The following is a 6,071-nucleotide window of genomic DNA, read 5'->3' on the forward strand; positions in this document are numbered from 1 at the left end:
GACCTCGAGGACGACTTATTAGTCATTGAGACATTAACAGTGAAAACATGCAAGAGCCTTTGTGAAACGCCCCCCCCACCAACCTCAAAGTGAAGGTTGAGCCAGGTTTGATAATGTCAAATGTTCCCCTGGACCAGAAGAGGATATGATCTTTTATGACAAGCAACTGCTAGATTTATTTATTTATGTATTTATTTATTTACCAGGGAAAGTGCTATTCATCAATGTCAGTTTTCACATCCATGTAAATGAGCCAGAGTTAGCCAAAAGCTAATTCTTTGTCCCTGATGGACGCATTCTCTCGACTAGAACGTCCAGAGAGAATCCACCTTCTGCATCACCTGAGGGGAAGCATGCAGACCTTTTTGAATGCCCTTAATGGCAAAGGTCATCACCCTGGAGGTAGAACCAAGACGTGAGACGCCATATGGAGGCAGCCACAAACCTTTACCAGATTCATAAAAATAAACTGGAGCCAATGGACCTGCAATCAATCCAATCGAGCAGACGCCACCTCGGGCACTGAAAGTGAAGGCCTAGACAGGAGAGAAACGTACACAGACCCTGTAGATCAGTGGTTCTCAAACTTTTCATTTCAAAGACCCCTATAACTCAGCTGAGTGTACATTCTGTACAAATGAGCCCGTAGGGGTCTATTTGGTTCCTTTTGCACACTCAAGAGTCACAGACCTGTAAGGGTCCACTTGGAACCCCCTCGGGGAGCCCTGAGGGTCCCTGATCCCCACTTTGAGAACCATTCCCTAGATCATTATTATTGTATGTATGCCCACACCAATCAATGTTTTAATAACATAAAACAACATAATGGTAATGTTTCTCCAAATCTTTTTTTTTTATTGAATATATACTACAACAGTACTTTTTTTTGTTCCACAGTTCAACGTAATCTCAATGTTTTTGTTTTATTAAAGATCCACGATGACATATGTCAATGTTTCTCTTTATTTTTTGTTTTTTTGCACCTATTTTTTACCTCTTTTTTTGCCTCTTTTTTTTAATCATGTGAACCCTAGCATCCAGATTCTGTGCATGTGCAAGCATAGATGAAAATAGGTGAACGTTTGGCAAAATAGAGCAGTTCTACAAGCTCATAACTTGCCTTGACACGTTGTGACTGTAGATTTCACTATTGTACAACGAACTATATAGGTTAGGGTTTAAGTGGTTAAAACTGAATATCCACATCGCAACATAGTACAGTAATTTCTATGTTTTACAGCATTAGCCCCCTTAGGGGACATTCAAATAGCACAGCATTTCCCTACTATGTATGTTAATTGCCATATTTCTTGTGCACACTGACAGCAGGCCAATGAGCTCAATTATCCCTGAATATTTAGTTTTTTTTTTCAATTTAGTTCTGCCTATTCCAGATTACCTGTGCATACTGTAGTCCCTTGTCATTTCTATTCCTAGAGAGAGTATTATCACCTCTGTGTCATGTCAAGGCTTCTTTTCTGTCATGCTCCTCTGTTCATTTTGTTCCTTTATTTTTTTAAAGACATACGTTACAGCAGCGAAACAAAGAGACTCCTAGTAGGCCTAATTGTAGGTGCAGTCCTACACCCTGAGTACATGCATTGGTGAATTCTACATGCATTGGTGAATTCTAATGTCTCTATAGCCCAACTATTATGCTAATAACATCCACACTGGCACACTATTAATTAGTATCATCAGTAACACCTGTGAAGGAAGTAGCGAAGGGGGCTGGAAATAGGAAGACTTATTCTGTGTGCATAGCCCATTGTCATAGATGTGTATGTGAGAGCCTGCGTTATGGGAAAGGGAGGTTCCACAAGGGAGATTTGTTGCTTTATTCTGGAGGAGGATTTGTAACGAAGTATTTAGCACATTTATGCTTATTTTGCACACATATGGTACCAGTGTTTGATTGAAGTATATTGCACAGCATATGCACTTTAGTCAGTTGTATTGGCACACAGGAAAAGTCATGAGTTGAACTGGTTTATTGAAAGTATTATGAACATGGGAGTTGTTTCCTATCCGGCAGGATTGACACTCAGCATTGGACAGTACCACCTGGGGAAACAGAGGGATGTTTGGTCATGATGCGATGCAATACAGTTAAGAATGCAATATGTGTCAGGGCAATATAAGTACAATATGTACTATGAGACTGTGTTATGGGTAATTTAATACTTACTGAGTCCCCAGGCTACCAGAGCACCATATATTGGTCTGGACTGGACCATAGTGAAATGGCCAGGGGGTGTTTGAGTTATCTTGGCCTGGTCTTATAGCCTTGGGTTCCAGCCTGAATCGCTTCATTCCGTGATTTTGTTTTGTAGAAAATTGACAAAAACAGATTCACAGAACGCAGCGATTCAGTGTGGATTCCAGGCTACTGGTCTTACTTATTAAAGATGGAGTGCCACATTGTTTGTATTTTTCCAGTTTTTCATGTGTCTATGAGGTGACAGTACTTGATTAGACACCCTGGAGTCGTTTTTATGTGCAATGGTGTATAGAGCGTCGCAGTCCCACCCCCTTTCAGAACGACGAGTGGCCCAGGAAATTAATCCCAATGCATTTTGCCCATAGGCTTTTCTTAAAGTATTTATTTAAAGACGGTTACACCGCGGATAAAGCCAACTCGGATATGATATATATATGATATAGTATCGTGACAAATCATGACAATGAACACAATATTTTGGGTCGATCAAATCATTAGAAGAAAATAAAGGCAGGAGACATCACTATTTGTTTTGTTTTGTTGTTCTTATAAATTATTTGATCGGCCCAAAACATAGTGTTCATTGTCATGATTTGTCACGTTAAGTTTGTAACTCACAGCTCTCTATACTGCCTTACCCTAGTCATGCTGAACTGGTTGGAATCACTGTTCCTTTTATGCGCTACATCCTACCGGGGAATCTCTTCTTCAGGTGATAAGAAGAGGCCTGCTCACTCCTCATCCATTGAAGGAAGCATGAGCTCAGTTTAGGCTCTCCCCAGGTTGGCAGAGGAAGAGTATGGCCCAGGATTACAGTTTAAGCAATTGGCACCGGGTGAAAAATGGGTTACAAAATTGTGGGATAAAAATTAAAACCGAAATAAAAAATCACACCTGTGTGAATTAAGGGGCGCTCTTATCATCATACATCATCTCATTCTGGCCAATTACAATTTGCGTCCTCACTCTTCCATCTTCACTTTTCTGTCCTCACTTGCTCAAAACATTCATATCAAAACATTGCTATGGGATGATCAGCCAATCAAATCATCGCTATTATTCACACAAACACACAAAGCTGGGCATAATAGGAGGGGCTAGCGCCCCCTAAGTGAAACCCCACCGGCCAATTCAAGACACATGCGGAAATCGCATTGGGCAATGGTTTGTGTTAGGTGTGATGTCAGACCAGAGCTCAGTCAGAATATATATGTTGTGCTGGTCATGTGCTGTGTATAATTTCTTACAGATAGTGTTGAGGTTGAAGTTAAAAGAAGATATCATGGACATACAAGTGAAAGCTTTCCTTATGGGACCTACCCCTACCCCAAGGGAGATTCGTTCCTTCACTGTTGAAAAAGATTCAGTCGGAAGGTATGACGATCTGAAGGAAAAGATTATTGATATTTTCTCCAACCTGAAACATTGTATCATCTTCGCGATGTTCTACAAGGATAGAGATGGTGAGCTGATCTCCTTCTCCACAGACGAGGAGCTGATGATGGGTCTGCACTCTATGGAGAACCAAACCTTTAGAGTGTACCTCAAAGAGTTGAGAAGTATTAAGTCCTGGACTTACTCATCTGCAACTTGACCGCAGAGGAACACGCATGGCTGTGCAGATTGATAATGGGGTGAAGGTTTCGCTGCATTCAAACTGTCTCAACAATAAGAACTACCTCCTATAATTGTAGTCATTGATACATAGTATTGACTGCATGTGAACATTGCAGACCTATTGTGAAAACACTTACCATGGAGGTTGAGCTAGTGACACCATTGAGGTTGTCAGCCAAAATACAAGCAGAGGCTCGTCTTAGCTGACAAGCAAATCTGGAAGATGGCCGGATTGTGTCCAACTATAACGTCCACTCCAGAATAAATCCATCTTGTCCTGCTGCATCATCTGGTAGAGGAATGCAGACCGGAAGCTGGCAACACCCTCTTTAACTATCGTAATTTCCGGACTATAAGCCGCTACTTTTTTCCCATGCTTTGAACCCTGCGGCCTATACAACGGTGTGGCTAAACTATGGATTTTTACAGCTAACGGCCACTAGGGGACCTTCTAAATCTATCTCTATGGCCTCTATGCGGTAAATTTATAGTCCAGTGCGGCTTGTATATGTACACATTTGGTTTTTCCCCTAAATTTAGCTGGTGCGGCTTATATTCAGGTGCGCTTTATAGTCCGGAAATTACGGTATAATGTCCAGAGAAGAATCCGCCCCTCCACTTTGAACGACCATCTCCCTGGATGTTTTTATAGCATGGCCCCAGATTGGCCCCAGACAATGCAGACTGTCCGGGACCAATCTCGCAAACCACTGGACTGATAAGCATCAAAATTCTTGAGCGCGGTGCCAGTAGGCCAAGGACATAGGATACCCACATTTGAAGAATATTTTGTGAATATTTGTTTACTCGTTCAACTAATTCTATACTGTAACTCAATTGCAGGCGAATCAGGCGGAAACCCTACCTGAATATGCAGACTGACGTTATAGATGACTGACTTCATAGACCTCCTGTTGTCTGAGACGCTTTAAGTCATTCTAGACCTCATCTTTTCACAGCAGAATATCAACAAAAATGTTGATTATTTTTCCTTAATACTCTTGAACACTTTTTATGACAGAATACTCACAATGCAACAATAATATCAGTTTTTTGAGGGCACTAGCCCCTCCTATGCACAGCTTTTTGTGTGTGTGTCTGTAGCACGGAATGTGATATGATTGGCTGATGTATGATGATAAGAGTGCCCCTCACTTCACACGAGTGTGATTTTTTATTAACATCAAACAATGTCAATGTTTCATTTTTTTATGATGATACACAAGGGCAATGTTATTTTTTTGTGAGAATGATGCAGTCCTTTTCTTATTTTTGTAGTATTTTCTTTATCTTTGATGTTTTGACATGACAAGGATAGCCATTGGTTTGAGACAACACCTTTTTGGTCTGTTACACTAATTTATACATTCATGAATACATTTGTATTTATTTTTTATGACCAACATTAACTACGAGTAAGACGCGCAAACGCGGGAAGCGAACGCAGCTCGTATATATTTGGGTTTTGGACGTATAGCTCCATATATGGGCACAAAAGGGGCCAGGTCCACAACAAACAAATCACTGGCCCCTTTTGTGCCCATATATGGAGCTGAGTGGACCTGGCCCCTTTTGTGCCCATATATGGAGCTGAGTGATTGCTGATGCAACACACTCCATATTTGGATAGCGGGACAGACAGACACACAGACACACAGACAGACACACAGACAGACAGACATGATCTGCTAGGTCTCATAGTAAGTGCTCGTTGCGTTCGCAACTAGTTCATCTCGCACACTGCTGAATTTGTATGAATGCTGCCAAGTAGGCCACGGAAGCATCGCCACAATTTTGTTCACTTTTTTGTAATTACCCCATTGTCGTGGTCCTGCCCCTTTTTGCATCCATGGGTTGCGTTTGCTTGTTTGCACAAATATCTTCTCTCCATCCACTATTGTTTTTATGTTGCCTATTAATAATTAATGTATTTAAATCTTAGTCTCAGTAAAAAGGTGAATCTCTGGTGCAGTATATAGTGACAATGTGTTTTTTGTTTTTCAAGATGCTGGATATTTGTACATTTTTTGTAAACTAAATCAGAAGGATGCGGAACGAGGCGGCCGGAAGCCTGCTGGTTGCTCCGTCAGGGACCAATCAGAAGGCTGGAAAAGGTGATTGATTGTGCTGATACCGTGGCACGCTGGGAAAGGCCTACGCTGTTGATTGTCTAAATGGAAGTGAAGAAGCGGAAAAATGTCAACTTCCAAGTTCAAATTCTGCAGGAAGCCCC

Source organism: Protomyctophum bolini (genome assembly GCF_963924005.1).
Source record: "Protomyctophum bolini genome assembly, chromosome: 2".
NCBI lineage: Eukaryota > Metazoa > Chordata > Actinopteri > Myctophiformes > Myctophidae > Protomyctophum > Protomyctophum bolini.